Genomic DNA, 15890 nt, shown 5'->3' with positions numbered 1-15890 from the left:
CTTGTGAACCCCAAAAGCAACTCCCTTTAATGTTTAAGCGCATGAACTTTCGTATGGCATCTGCAGCATTAAAGTTTCTTAACCTTTTGCATTTTGCTGGGGTTTTGTGTACTGGAATGCTGATGCGAAGTAAGCTGATGAACCCCAGGGTGTGTTGTGTTTATTGCAATTCGTAAGTCTGGCATAGCACATTGAAGGTCTCCTTTTGGAAATGGGGGTAAGGCGAGTCATGCCTGACCCTTGGGGTGACGCCCTCTAGCGTTTTCATGGCAGACTCAATACGGGGTGGTTTGCCAGTGCCTTCCCCAGTCATTACCGTTTACCCCCCAGCAAGCTGGGTACTCATTTTACTGACCTCTGAAGGATGGAAGGCTGAGTCAACCTTGAGCCGGCTGCTGGGATCGAACTCCCAGCCTCATGGGCAGAGCTTCAGACTGCATGTCTGCTGCCTTACCACTCTGCGCCACAAGAGGCTCTAGCCTAACTAGCAGATCCTCATTAAATACAATCTCAGCAAAGATAGTGGCCTGAAGTTCCACAGACACAGAGAGCTCCTTGGTTCTGCCAGTGGAACATCCAAAACTTTGTGACCGGGAAAAAAATATTATGCAGGGCAGGAAACTGGCACACAAGTACATGTCACTGGGGAGGCCAGTCCTTCAATGAGTTTGGATTGTTCTTTCACTATATGGTTTTGTTTCTTGTTTTGCTCATGGTGGCTTAAGGGCGGAAGATGTATCACATCAGTTGCTGGGTAAGCCCAACAGGTGCGGAAAACAGAGGGGGGCAAACTTCTACAGACTTGGTTCCAAAATCGCTTGGCCAATCGCAGACAACAATGCAGAACTCTCCGGGGGCAAAAGTCCCCCTGAAGAACCCAAGTCACCCTGAATTTGCTAGGCTCTCCCTAGGAACCCACAACCAGCCTACCGCTATCTCCAGCTGCTTCCACTTCTATCCAAATTATTATCAGCTCTCCCAAAATTAGTTGCCAATCTTACTGTGTGTGGTGAGTGAGAAGATGCCTTCTGCTTTGATGGCAGGAATCGTAGCTGACCAGTCAGGAAAAGAGAAAAGAATCTCTCTTGGTCCTTGTCCCCCTGCCTGGATGTGGGAAGACCACCCCCATCTTTCTCCCCTTGCCACCCACTACGTCTCCCAACAGGTGCCTTGCACCCTTTTGACAGGTGGTAAGGCACCCGGTGCCTTGGGAAATGTAGTTTCATATGATGGATAGATCTACTTTGGCTTCTGCAATTCCCCAGGGGTACCCATGCCTTAAATGCTGTCCAAACAGTGTATGGAGCAGGGGGCAAGAAGGGGAAACTGGAGGACATGCTAACTTTTTTCATAAGGATACCAGCCTCCAGGTGGGACCTGGGGACCCCCCAGAATTACATCTCATCTCCAGACTGCAGAGATCAGTTACCCTAGAGGAAATGGATGCTATGGTACCCCACTGAGAGCCCTGTTCCCCTCAGGCTCCATTCCCAAATCTCCGTGAGTTTCCCAACCTGAACTGGGCAGTCCTCCTGTTCGTTCGCCCAGTTCCTTCTTGCAGTAGCTACGGCAAGCTAACTTGGGAGGGTAGTAGACAAGTTTTGTTCTTCTGCTGGAAAGAGCATGTCCCAGGAGTTCCGGAGTTCTACAATGATGTAGATGCAGGTCTCTGTTTTCATCTGTTAGTTCAGCGTTCCACAGATGAGAGAGGAAAGGGAAGACGACTGTAAGCCGCTTTGAGACTCCTTTGGGTAGAGAAAAGCAGCATATAAGAACCAACTCTTCTTCTTCTTCAGTAATATCAGGGCTCTTTCAGCCTCACTTCCCTCACAGGGTGACTGTTGTGGGGAGAGGAAAGGGAAGGCGACTGTAAGCCACTTTGAGACTCCTTTGGATAGAGGAAAGTGGCATATAAGAACCTACTCTTCTACTTCAGTAATATCAGGTCTCTCTCAGCCTCACCTCCCTCACAGGGTGTCTGTTAGAATCATAGAATCATAGAGTTGGAAGGGGCCATACAGACCATCTAGTCCAACCCCCTGCTCAATGCAGGATCAGCCCAAAGCATCCAAGAAAAGTGTGTATCTAACCTTTGCTTGAAGACTGCCAGTGAGGGGGAGCTCACCACCTCCTTAGGCAGCCTATTCCACTGCTAAACTACTCCGACTGTGAATTTCCCCCCCCCTGATATCTAGCCTATATCATTGTAGTTTAAACCCATTACTGCGTGTACTTTTCTCTGCAGCCAATAGGAACAGCATCCTGCCCTCCTCCAAATGACAACCTTTCAAAGAGGGCTATCATGTCCCCTCTCAACCTCCTTTTCTCCAGGCTGAACATTCCCAAGTCCCTCAACCTATCTTCATAGGGCTTGGTCCCTTGGCCCCAGGTCCCTTGGTCTGTCGTGGGGAGAGGAAAGGAAAGGCAACTGTAAGCCACTTTGAGACTCCTTCAGGTAGAGAAAAGTGGCATATAAGAACCAACTCTTCTTCTTCTTATGATCTGGCCTACCTAGTAGCATATTGTGATGGATGACCTCCATTCCAAGGTGTGTGTGGGAGGAGACGTGCTTTCTTCCCATGGACTATCATTTGAGACCTACAGTGTGTGACTGAAGGAGCACTTTGTTTGAACTCTGCTCCTTCTGGCTGGCTAGGCCCTTCCATGAAAGAAAGTTCCAGAGCTGGATAAATGAGGATGCTATATGTTTTTGGGGTCATCAATTTCTTTGACGTGAGTTTGCTTCTACAATATCCACTCTGGGAGGTTATTTGGCTTCTACAGTGTCCACTTCTGGAGAGAATGTCTGTGCTTGAGGAAGATGAGCATTACATACAGCCCTCTATGCAAACATCCCGAAAAGCACTCCAGGAAAACAAAACCCAGTAGCAAGCAGAGAAGGTTAATTAGAATTGCCACGGCCCAAATGTCCCATCCCATTATGCATTGCCTAGTTACTGTAAATGTTTCGGCCTTATTTATGTGCATGAGCGATGCTTCGTTGAAGACTTATTAAGCTCAAAGGGCACGCTTGTTCACTTTCTTCTAATAAGAGCCACTGCCGCTCAGCTTCTTGCGCCTCTGCCTGGAAAGCAAGAGGGGGGAAAAGGCTACTCCATCAACTGTCACGGTCCTGCTTTAGTTTTGTGTTGTGTAGCCTTGTTACACTGAATAAATGTAGAGCATCCCACACACTGTGGCTTTGGGTCACTGGCTTTTGCTGCCTTGGGAGAGTCTGCTCAGGCTTTCGAATGCACACAAAAGTAGCGGCAAGCCTGGATTGTCAACCAGCTACGTGGGGAGAGGGGATCGTGGTCGGGACGTGGATTTGTTGCGGTGGAACTTAGGAGAAAGGAAATGGGATGGAATGGTGTGAAGGTTCTGTGGAATGAATCTTCTTAGCGGGTGCATACGTTGGTGTGCTTTTTGTGTGGCTGATGCAAACGGTGAAGCCCAGGGATGCTGGTATCAAGGTGGGACCTGGGGATCCCGCGGTGTTGCAGCTCATCTCCAGGTGAAAACGATCACTTCCCCTGGAGAAAATGGCTGCTTTGGAGGGTGGACTCCATAGCAGTCAATCATTTATTTGCAGTCTAATTAAGGTGACCAGATTGTCCCACTTTTGGAGGGACATCTGGGGGGTACCTGGCAAATTGTACTTATGTTGAAATATACTATTTTTGCATTCTGTGCATTCTATGAAACTTTTTGTTGCACCATATAGACCAAATTTTTAATCAAGAACCTCCCCGGTCAATGGTGTCCCGCTTTGCCAATGTTAAAATCTGGTCACCTTAAGTCCAATAGATACAAGAAGTGACATCTGTCACCCCATTGGTCGCCAAGGTTGATTCGGCTGATCTGGCTGGCTAGGTGGATGTCCCCTGTCTTGTTCCATATGTGGCCCTCCTGAAGCTACATGCTCGGTGGACAACCATCCCAGATAAAACGTTTGTATCATTCTTCAGTCAACTGTACGAGTCCATAGCATTATACTCCACTGAGGTCCTGTCCCAAATCCCACCCACTCCTGACTCCACTCCCAAAGTCTCCAAATATTTCCCGACCCAAAGCTGGCCACCTAGTGAAGCCGCAAGGGGAAATTGGTCTTCTTGAGCAGAAACGTTCATGGAGAACCCCTTGGCTGAAACCAGGTCTCAGATATGAGTACTATTGATTTCCTTAACACTACAAGAACACTTTTTGGTTGTGTGGGGCTTCATGTCTATATTGATTGTGAAAGGCAGGTGCACCTGAGACTTCCCCCCCAGAAGACATGGGCCTGCACATTTATACGGTGCTTCCTTAGTATTAGTGATTAAAATCAGTGGCATCAAATTGCGCCAGTTCAGCATGTGTGGGGAAACAATAGACAGAGTTGTCCAAACTCTGTGGAGAGGGGAAGGGGAGAACGAATGTCAGGTAGCTCTTTGAGGTGTTTAGACACAGTTGGCATTGAAGACCGTGAGGTGAGATGTTTTCCAGGCAAGGCTTTGTTCTGGGCTCCATTGCTAGAGTGGTTGCCTGGAAGAAAAAGAGCTGGGTATTTTGTACCCTGTTTCAAAGCAGTTTCCAGTCATCTTCCCTTCATCTCCTCACAACAAACACCCTGTGAGGTAGGTGAGGCTAAGAGAGGTCTGAGAGAACTGTATCTGGCTCAAGGTCACCCAGGTGGCTGCATGTGGAGGAGGAGTGGGGACTCAAACCCAACTCTCCAGATTAGACGTCACTGCTCTTGACCGCCCACACCAAGCTGGCTCTGTCTGTTGACACCCATGAGCTCCTCACTGGTCATACCTTTGTTCTTCCTTGTTAAAGGCATCCAGGGACCTTCATGGAAAGCCAGCAGTCGAACGCAGCTCTCCCACGTCTTAAAGGCCCACTTCATTTGCTGCAAAGTAATTTGTTTGATGATGATGACAGGAGGACTCTGCATCACCCGTAATGTGTGAAGTGACCTTTAGTCTAGTAATAAAGTGCCTTCACGTCACAGCCTATTTATGGTGACCCTCATAGGGTTTCCAAGGAAAGAAATAGAAGTGATTGCCATTGGCTTGCTCTGTGTAGCAACCCTGGACTTCCTTGGTCAACTCCCGTCCAAGTATTGACCCCGGCTGGCCTCCTTGGCTTCCAAGTTCTGACCAGGGCAGGCTAGCCTGGGTTGTCCAGGCTGCTAGTCTAATGCTGCAACCCTTACATCACACTGTCCCTTTTATGAGCTTGCTTTATTCACTAGACAACCTTAACCCATGGTTCCAGGATTTGAGTTGCCAGGTCCACTGATCCAGGTGGAGGTCCCCTGCTTTCCAGACGCAACTACCTCCCCCCCCCCAAACTCCCCCTCAAATTTACCCTAAATTGAAAGAACATCACATTTTTATGTGACATGCTGACATCACCCAGAAGTGGTGTTGGGGTCATCAGGAGGAAGTGATACTGGTTTGGGGGCAAAACTCTATGGTTATGGTTTGACGCAAGTTCTACCACGGAGCTTTGACCAAAAGCCAGAGTATTGTCCTCCCGATGTCTCTGATGTCCCATTGTCATTTCTTGGTAATGTCAGCATGTCACATCACATTATACAGACTGTATAGGGCGGGTTGTCCTGAGTTGGACAGCCCAAAGATCTTGGAAGCTAAGCTGGGGTCTTTATTCAGATGGAAAACCTCCAAGGAAGACCAGGGTTGCCACGCAGAGGCCACTAATGGCAAACCACCTTTGAACATCTGTTGCCTTGAAAACCCCATGGGACGCTCAACAGTCGGCTGCAACTGGGTCGGGGTGGAGCTGGGGGAGGCCAGGATTATTTGGCAGGGCTGTGGTAAGGAGGTCTGAGATAATAGGGCTGATCCTGCGTTGAGCAGGGGGTTGGACTAGATGGCCTGTATGGCCCCTTCCAACTCTATGATTCTATGATTTTAATAGGGACATGTAGCTAAAATACAGCAAATGGCAAGCTGCAGAGTTCTCACATGTACAGTGAGTGCTGTTTTTATCTCAAGGCTGCCCTTTCCCTGCGTGATCCTGTGGGGTAGCTTTGTCCTTCCCACCAGAACCTGTTATCAGTTCGCCCTTTGTCTGTGTCATGTTTTGCGATTGGCTCGGGCTTTCTCAGCGGCCGCCCCACGTCTGTTCGGCGCCCTTCTGGAAGAAGTCAGGCCACTCTTACCTCCTGGCTTTCCCCCAAGGCTGCAAGACAGAATGAGTTGGCAGAGTTTTTGCAGCAGCCTGCGCCTGGGCAAAGAGGGTTATCCTCTGGTGGGGCATGCCGTGTTTTTTTAAAGAAATTCAGTTCAGTCTCTAATGGACAAGAGATCTGTTTTTAAGGCTTGTGATTTGAAACCTTTAGATTGCTTTGATCTACTGAGGTCACTTGCCTTGCATCCTGCGGGACCCCGAAGAAAAGTGGGAATAGAAACATGGTTTTAAAGGAATTAATAAATATTTTTTAAAAATCAGTTCCCGGTTTAGCCTTGGCCACCAGGTGGCAGAGCAAATCGAAAGGTGTGTGCCGAGCCTGGCTTGGGTCGGCGAAGAGCGTTTCAGAGCAGACTGGCTGTTGCCAAGGTCCATTTATCTGTGGCTTTCTCAACGGAAGTCACTCTCTATTCTGCTGATTTTGTAGCTAGATCCGAGTCCAGAAGCTCCCAAAGGACCAGCCTGGTTTACAGGTACAACCTTTGGAGATTCAAAGCTCCCTTCATCAGATCCAAATAAGAATGGAAATGCCTCAGTCCTTATATCTGGAGGGGGGAGGGGGGATTTCACAAAGTCCGGATGCAGGGCTACAGCACAAAATGGAATCAGCCCAATTAGAGCAGGGGAGAAATGCTGAGGGGCAGAAAATTAGCATCTGCTGCTGTAAGGGGGGACCGGTTGTCCTTGTAGCCCAGCCTCATCCAACGACCTGGCGGAAGAGCTCCATAGCTCTAGTAGCTTCGGAATGCCTTCTTCCTCCCCCTCTAGCATACAGTACGGGGTGAGCCTTGCTGTATACAGTGTGGGTGTCAGGGAGTGATGGCTGGTTTCTTATACAAGGCCTCCACTGAAGCCCCTGAGAAGGTGATTTCTGGAAATGTACCCCTGCCTACCGATGAAGCGTCAGAAATGAAGCTATTTGCTGAAAATATTAGCAAATACCAAAACCCTATTGCAAGCTCAGAATGCTTCAGAAAGGCGCACTCTTTTTCAACTTTTGCACTTTCCCTCCTCTCCTCTTACTCCTCCACAATCATCGCCATAATATTGTGAGTCCTGTTGCTATACTAGGTCAACAGCTACGCCAGGAAGTTGGAAAAAGAAGAGTTGGCTTTATACCCCAATTTTTTACAACCTGAAGGAGTCTCAAAGCGCCTTACAATCGCATTCCTTTCCGCTTCCCACAACAGATACCCTGGGAGGGAGGTTGGGCTGAGAGAGCTCTGATAGAACTGCTCTGAGAGAATAACTCTAAGAGGACTGTGACAAGCCCAAGGTCACCCAGCGGGCTGCATGTGGAGGAAGAGTGGGGAATAAAACGTGGCTTGCCTGATTAGAAGCCACTGTTTTTAACCACTACACCATGCTGCTCTCATTAGCCCATTAGGAGATCAAGTTGCCAACCTCCAGGTGGATCCTGGAAATCTCCCACAATTATAGTTGATCTCCTGATGACCAAGATCAGTTCCCCTGAAGAAAAGGGTCGCTTTGGCATTGTCCCTTACTGAGGTTCCTTCCCTCCCCAAACCCCAGTCTTCCTGGGCTCCATTCCCCCCACCCCAATTCTTCAAGTATTTCCCAACCCAGAGCTGGCAACCCTACCAGAAGAGCAGAGCTTCTTTTTCTCTTCTCATGCTTTCCTCAGCACCTTGGATGCTATTTCAGCAATGTTCAAGCACCAGGCCTTAGTAGACCCTCCTGAGTCTTGACTATATTTCTCAGGGAGTCCTGAACTTCTGGACAAGGTGGGAGATGTGTGTGTATGTGTGTGTGAGAGAGAGAAAGAGAGAGAGAGAGAGAGAGAGAGAGAGAGATTTTCTGTATTCCTTTGATTGATTTCTAACAAGCATTACTTAGGAGAAACTACCAGCCCACTGTCTGCTTTGGCATTTGGGTTAGAGAGATGTCACCTTCTGCCCTTGATTCAGAAGGCACTGGATTCAGAATACAGCTCTATTCCTTTAACCCAGGCTGTTAGTATCCCATGCTGAGGCTTAATAAAATAAAGCAAACTTTGCAGTGGCTGTTGGGTGAGTTGTAAGCAACTGAATTAAGTGTTAAAGGTGTGCACTAGCAGATATTATTGCGCCAGGATGAAAAGAAAGTCCATTTTGATTCCATTGATTCCTCCCCTCGCATCTCGTGCCACTCTGATCTCTGAGCTAATATGAAACATATTCTAGAGATGATTGCTTGAGTTCAGATCTCTCTCCTCTTTGAAAATAAAAGCAAGGGTCAAGGGCCGGGAATGTTGAAAGGACAAGACTAAATACCTCTGGGTAGATACGTAGTGGCCGACACGGAGGTCTGTCAACTAACAGTGGCCTGCTAAATAGCAGAGATGGGGGAGTTTGATATTTTCTTTCCTAGCCGTTATCAAAAGCAGAGCTGTTGTGCTTTTACTGGGTAGGAAATTAATTACAGACAGCTCAAGAAGCAAGAGTGAAATTAACTGGGCTGTAACATTGATTTCCTTTCTGTCCCTCTTCTCATTCTCTATCCTTAACAGTCCCATAAACATCTCATCCTTTCAACTTTCCAGCTCCTCTTCCCTTCATCACCAGGGACCAGCTTATAGCGGAAGATCTCCAGGTGCCCCTTGGAGCTTGGCAACCCTACGTTTGGAGCATTCTCCAACATGTGCGGAATGTGAGAATTCTCAGCCAGCAGATGGCATGGGATGGCCCAGAGAGCAAAGAGAAAGGATGCCTCAGGTCTTTGCCGGGGAAGAATGGTTTCCATTCCTAATATTGCGAGCCTGAGAAGCTGCCATGTATTTGGGATTTGTTCAGCTGAAGCTCTAGGCGTTCATCCAAATTGAAGGGATGCACTTCTTTCTGCATCTTGAAAGCCTTTGCATTTGAAAACAGGGAGGAGTAACTAGGATGGCTGCTTTAGGACTTGGTGGTGGAAAGTACTACCAAGTCACAGCTAACTTATGGTAGCACTAGCAAGAGACTAGCAGAGGTGGTTTGCCATCACTTACTTCTGTATAGCAATCCTGGACTTCCCATCCCACCTGGGCAAACTCTCCTTAGCTTCTGAGACCTGATGATATTGGGGTCTCCTGGGCCGTCCAGCTCATTGGTGCTACCTAAGAATTCCTAGGGGTTGCCAGTATCCCAGAAGCCCATTTTCTGGTTAGTGCTCTGAGGTTGTCTGGAAGCCAGATGACCACAGTTGGCTGTAGCCCTATGAGCTGAGGCCCTTCAATGGAGGGAGTAGCAGATTCCATCTGCTTCCAAAGAGGCGGTTGTTCCATGCCCCCATGCCTAGAATGGAAAGGGCTAAGTTTTCACGTCCTTTGTCTGAGCACGAGAAAGGTTTGCAAAGGATGTGTGGGCCTTTGGAGAATGCTAATGGGTTCCTAGGAGTCCCCAAATCCTTGCCTGAAAAATGTTCTCCTAGTAAAGATGCTCATAAATTACCAATAAAAGCATCAGCCTAGAAAATTAGGCAAACACTCTTGCTAAACCCTAACATGGTAGGCCTAGTGAAATAAAGAGAAGAACAGGCACTTCAACAGTGACAAGAGTGTGATGCTTGGTTTGATGTATATGGAGGAGCCAATTTATTGCTATAAAGATAAATGAAGGCTTTAAAAAATATGGGGTGAAGCTATTGAGCATCTTGCTAGATAAGCACTAAATGTATGGCAAGGCATAGCTGGTCGATACTTAAGAGATTAATTTTCAGTCTCCTAAATTACGGCTATTACAACGAGACATATATTAACTGTGCTGTCTTTTGCACAACAGGCTGGAGATGGGGCTTTTTGTGTGCCTATGTGCTGGTGGTAACCGATAGCTGGCCTCCAGGCATGCCGCTATTCTAATTTAAAAGCGGAATGCAATGATGCTTCTGTCTTTTAAAAATTGAGCCCCTGTGATGCTGCTATTGTTTAAATTGTTATTTAACTGTCAGGCTAAATGATTTCAGAAATACGAAAATGAGATGCTTCCATTACTTTACAACCAGATTGAGAATCAAGGGTTTCCCTATTTCTTTCAATTCTTCTGGAGCTCTAAGGCGTGCTTCAAGTTTACCTCTCCAGAGACACTGATCGGGAACATCTGAAGGCCCAACTACAGGGTGCATATGGTTGCCAACCTACAGTTGGTTCCTGAAGATCTCCTAGAGAACCAGATCTTCAACTGGTTCTCAGATGGCAGAAAACAGTGATTAAAACAATGACAATGAAACCATCTATGATGGATGAAAACCAAATGGCAGTCACTTGGAACTATTGTTCATTAAGTATCTTCTGTACAGGCACACATGCCCTCCCTCCTGCCCCACTGCGTGCTCTGCTTCAGTTGCTCTAGAAGTGCTGAGGGTGGGGGCCCTGCTGCATGGGAGCATGTGTTCCCTGGGTGGAAACAAGTTCGCAGAGCATATAGGCTTCCCTTTCTTTAGTTGTTTTTGACAAGAAATCCACCCAAACCATACCTATCTTCAAAATACCTAAAGTGTGTAATGGATTCCCTCCCTAACCTATCGACTGCCTAACCTTTCTCCCACTAAAATCCAGCCACCCCTAACTCCGTCAGTTGGCCACTAATTAAACTGCCAAACTCTTCCTTTTTTCTTTTCTTTTCCACATTCCATCCATTGTTTGAAAGTGATTGGCTGAAGTTCCTGGAAGGCGGAATTTGAAACCATCCATCATAAGGGGTCCTGGGATAACAATAAGCTTATCGTGGGGGGGGGGCAAGTCAGAGAATGCATCAGGCCTACTGGAAACCCACGCTTGGCACAGAAAATGTCTCCGTGCTGAACATTCAGTTTAATAATCTTCACCGTTCATTTGATGCAAAAAGTTATTAAGTTAATACCTTCTTAGGCTGGATCCGGTGAGAATGATATTATAGACCTCTTTTGTACTGTGTCGGTGCGGATTCTTTTGGTTTCTTGTTTCCTGTGGCTTTAACTAAGCTGCAGGTATCTCATTACCAACAGTAAATTATGTTAACCATACAAGGGAAGTGCCCATTTCAGAGATATATGCATTTGCAATTGGTCTAGGGATTCATAGCCCATAAAGCCCGGCAAAATTTCTGATCCCATGAGGTCTGGAAGAGCTAAGCAAACTGCTGATGTATTAGTAATGGCAGAGAGAGGGAGAGAGAGAGAGAGAGAGAGAGAGAGAGAGAGAGAGAGAGAGAGAGAGAGTGTTCTGTTGGTAGAAGAGCTTACGAATGAAAATCTGCATGTGGAACCATCTTTGAAAAGAGGGAAGACATGTGGAAGGGAGAGTGGCATTTGGAATGGGCAAATGGATCAAAGGGGAGGGTTATGTACACGTGCATATGCACACACACACACACCGCTGTTCATCACTTTGACCATTTATGCACTGGGAACTTCATGCCCGACCTCCCATGCAGGAGCACAGATTGGGGGCAACTGAGGTGCACCGGGCCAAGTGCTCCCCCATGTGGATGCAGGAAGAGGTGGGGCAACCTGCCACGGCTAAAACTCCAGCCTGCAGCCCGGCATGAAACCTCCAGTGCGTAAACAGTCTAAGAGTGACAAAACTGCATTTGTGCAGTGACAAAACTGCATTTTGCATATTTGAACATTACTGGGTATCATGTCGGAATGAGAAAAGTTCCCCACTTTTGGGGGGAGGTGGTGGGTTCTCCATCTTTGGAAATTTTAAACAGAGGCTGGATAGCCATCTGACAGAGAGGCTGATTCTATGAAGGCTCAAGGGGGTGGCAGGGGACAGTGGAGGAGCGATAGGGTTGTGAGTGTCCTGCATAGTGCAGGGGGTTGGACTGGATGACCCATGAGGTCCCTTCCAACTCGATGAATCTATGATTCTATGATTCTATGATTCTCTACCCAAAGGAGTCCCAAAATAGCTTACAAACCCCTTTCCCTTCCTCTCCCCATAACAAATACCCTGTGAGGAAGATGGGGTGAACTGTTCCGTGGAAACAACTCTGCAGGAATTGTGACTGACCCAAGGTCACTCAGCAGGCTTCATGTGGAGGAGAAGTGGGGAATGAAACCTGGTGCTCCAGATTAGAGTCCAGTTCTCTTTGACCCCTACACCATATTAGCTCAGTACCATTTTCTGCTTCTGCATGCAGAGTTTGGCTAATGTGACATGACTGACACGGGAAAATGCATATACTGGATGGGAAAACAGTGCGAAGCCGTAGAAATGGTGCGAAAATAAATTCCGCTTGCACAAGGAGGAAGCAGATCTCAAATTTTAATTTGTGTGTGTGTGTGGGGGGGGTCAAAGCAGCAGGAGTGAGAAACTCAGAATCATCCTTATTTTGAGCAATCCAGCGATATACCTGAATGTGCATGCCAGTTCGTATCCACATCCTCAAGATTGCGTCTTTTATTCAACTTCCTACCAACTCCACAGGGATACTTTAAAAAAAAAGAAAACTCGAATGGCAGGCAACCATATGCTACTCACCTCTTGCTGTCCCGCTACTCCGCAGACCCCTTCTGCCGATTTTAAGTCACCGGGCAGCATGAGGCATGGTAGAGATTAAAAAGAAATGACAGCTCCAGGTTGGAGATGCTGAGGCAGCATAATTTCCATCTAGAGGAGTTTCAGCCTCCATTTTGAGAGTGCTGATGGTGGCGGCTGATTCTCGGGAATGCCATAAATGGAGTTGTAATGGGAGAATGTGGAGAAAAACTGGGGAACTGGACTAGTAAATCAGTAGGGTTCATTCGCACTATATGGGGAGATTTCCAGGGTCTGATTCTGTCAGGTAGTCTTTTGTGAGGGTGAACAATGAAGAAGGAGGAGGAGGAGGAGGAGGAGTTGGTTTTTGTACCCCGCTTTTCACTACCCAAAGAGCCTCTTGTGGCGCAGAGTGGTAAGGCAGCCGTCTGAAAGCTTTGCCCATGAGGCTGGGAGTTCGATCCCAGCAGCCGGCTCAAGGTTGACTCAGCCTTCCATCCTTCCGAGGTCGGTAAAATGAGGACCCAGCTTGCTGGGGGGTAAACGGTCATGACTGGGGAAGGCACTGGCAAACGACCCCGTATTGAGTCTGCCATGAAAACGCTGGAGGGTGTCACCCCAAGGGTCAGACATGACCCGGTGCTTGCACAGGGGATACCTTTACCTTTACCTTTCACTACCCAGAGGAGTCTCAAAGTGGCTTACAATTGCCTTCTTTTCCTTTTCCCACAAAGGGGACCCTGGGGTAGGGCTCAGAGCGCTCTGGGAGAACGGTGACTAGCCCCAGGTTGCCCAGTTAGCCGTAAGTGAAGGAGGAGTGGGAATCAAAGCTTTTCCCCAAGCGAATAGAAGAGTTAGGAATCTTCCACGGTTCCAGTTTTTATTCTCCCCCCCCCCTTTTATTTTTGTAGAACACTCTGGATGTTGGTTTTCCAGTTTTCACTTGTTTCCATTCGTTTGCATCTCCTCCCCCATCGAATCGACGTTTTAAGCTTCGGTGCTCCTGTTCTAAAGCGCTTCGAAAGATCATGATGTCCAAAAGGTGGTGACGGAAATGAAGCCTATCCATGAGGCTAGATGTTAAGATTAGCTTTAATTTTTAATTCTCGTGACAATGATGAGATACGTATTGGAATGCAGGGAGAAGAAGAATTGCAAAAAAAAAAAAAAGTGCAGCTGTCTGTGAAAAATGTGTTATGAACATTGTTTTTTTTTGGGGGGGGGAAATAAAAGCATCAACAGGATCTGGCCGGTAACCTGATGGGGGCCGAAGTGGCAGCTGTTGGTTACTCATCTGGGTTTTAAGCAGGGGTAGTCAAACTGCGGCCCTCCAGATGTCCATGGACTACAATTCCCAAGAGCCCCCTGCCAGCATTCGCTGGCAGGGGGCTCCTGGGAATTGTAGTCCATGGACATCTTGGAGGGCCGCAGTTTGACTACCCCTGGTTTTAAGTGAACAAGGTGCGAAAGATGAATGGCACAAAAAGGTAATATTTATGGGAAACGGGATGCGTGGCATTAAGGGCAAGCTGAAATGCCACGGTGCATCGAGGCAATTTGAAATATAGCTTGGAGAAAAAATGGTGCGAGCGACGGATTGCCAAAAGGACCTTGGGAATTACAGTGGTGATTTCTCAGGAAGCGGCTGATAATCTCCTGGAAAGTATTCATCTGGCCTCTCTCAATGACAGCATAAGACGTTTGTTGTCCAACCTTGTCTGCAGGAGAACTTGAACCAACTGCTTGATGGGGTAAATTAAGAGGAAGTTACCTGACAGTAGTCCAGAAGGATTGCTACGTTTATCACCTAGAGCAGCCTTTTCCAACCTTTTGACCATGGAGGAGCCCCTGGGATGTTTTTGGGGCTTCAAGAAACCCTGGACGTGGTGACTTGCCCCTTCACAGAAATGGGTGCAGGAGCCAGCCAATCAATCTGAGCGGTTTCTCAGTGCAACAGGCTTCCTCGGGAGGTGGTGGGTTCTCCATCTCTGGACATTTTTAAACAGGCTGGATAGCTATCTGACAGAGAATCTGATTCTGTGAAGGTTCAAGGGGGTGGCAGGTAACAGTCGATGAGCGATAGGGTTGAGAGTGTCCTGCATAGTCCAGGGGGTTGGACTAGATGACCCAGGAGGTCCTTTCCAACTCTATGATTCTACAAATCTATGAGGGAAGGCTGAGGGACTTGGGAGTGTTCTGCCTGGAGAAGAGGAGGTGGAGAGGGAACACGATTTCTCTCTTGAAGTATTTGAAAGGTTGTCACTTAGAGGAGAGCAGGGAGAAGTTCTTGTTGGCAGCATAGGAGAAGACCCGCAGTAGTGGGTTTAACTATATATAGGACAGTATCAGGAAGAAAAATTCCACAGAGTAGTTCAGCAGTGGAATTGGCTGCCTAAGGAGGTGGTGAGCTCCCCCTCTCTGGCAGTCTTCAAGCAGCAGCTGGACAGATACTTATCTTGGATACTTAGGCTGATCCTGCAAGGATGGCCTCTTTGGACCCTTACAACACTCTGATTCTATCATCAATCACTCATTTACTGTTTCCATTGTGAAGAAGGAGGCCAAGCCTGTGGAGTAACAGGGGAAGTAGGCTCCAGTAATGCTTACTGATTTCAGCAGCCATCCAAATTCCTGGGAACGGCGGCATCACCCCTGGGGAGCACTTGCATAACTCCAGGGTTCCTCAGAACCTTGACTGGGAAACTAGAGACACACTGACCACCTGTGAAGCTACCACTATATTGATGGCTTCATTTAGGACGTGGCATCAGTTGAAGAAGACACATTGATGCTAAAACCAGGATGACAGCTCCTGAGGCAAACTGACAACAAATATAAATCTAGTCAACTTTTTGTCGTTGCTGCTGTGGCCTGGGTCAACATAATCTACACAAGAGCCAGTATAACCTGGGTCGAGAACCCGAATTACATTTCATAGACTTCAAAACCAATGAGCTTTGGCAGTCCTGTAAAATTACTGCAAAATGCAGTGCCCTGGTCTGCCATCACTGAAACAACCCGTACGACTCCTTCTTTTTGCTGCACTGCTTTATTGAGAAGTGAGTAGTTCTCAAAGTGGTATTAAAAATGTATGATTTCCATTCCCCCACCCCTTTAAGAAGCAGCAGGAAATCTAGACCTTCTGTTTCCCATACCTAATATTACGGTGAATTCAAATCACCCCTTTGCTTCAGTTTCATTTGTGTCGGGGTGGTCTACAGCTGTGTTAAAAAGCACAGGGTGGCATCGTCGTACA

General features: G+C 47.5%; 1 protein-coding gene across 6 annotated transcripts in view; it reads left to right on the top strand.

Annotated features, from left to right (window-relative positions):
- ARHGAP24 (Rho GTPase activating protein 24) overlaps positions 1 to 15890 on the top strand; it is a 361634-nt gene that overhangs the window by 239860 nt on the left and 105884 nt on the right. The gene's annotated exons all lie outside the window — the stretch shown is intronic.

Source organism: Paroedura picta, chromosome 10 (genome assembly GCF_049243985.1).
Source record: "Paroedura picta isolate Pp20150507F chromosome 10, Ppicta_v3.0, whole genome shotgun sequence".
Classification (NCBI taxonomy): domain Eukaryota; kingdom Metazoa; phylum Chordata; class Lepidosauria; order Squamata; family Gekkonidae; genus Paroedura; species Paroedura picta.
The sequence above is the reverse complement of the archived record's forward strand: the minus strand, read 5'-3'. Positions and strand labels throughout refer to the sequence as shown.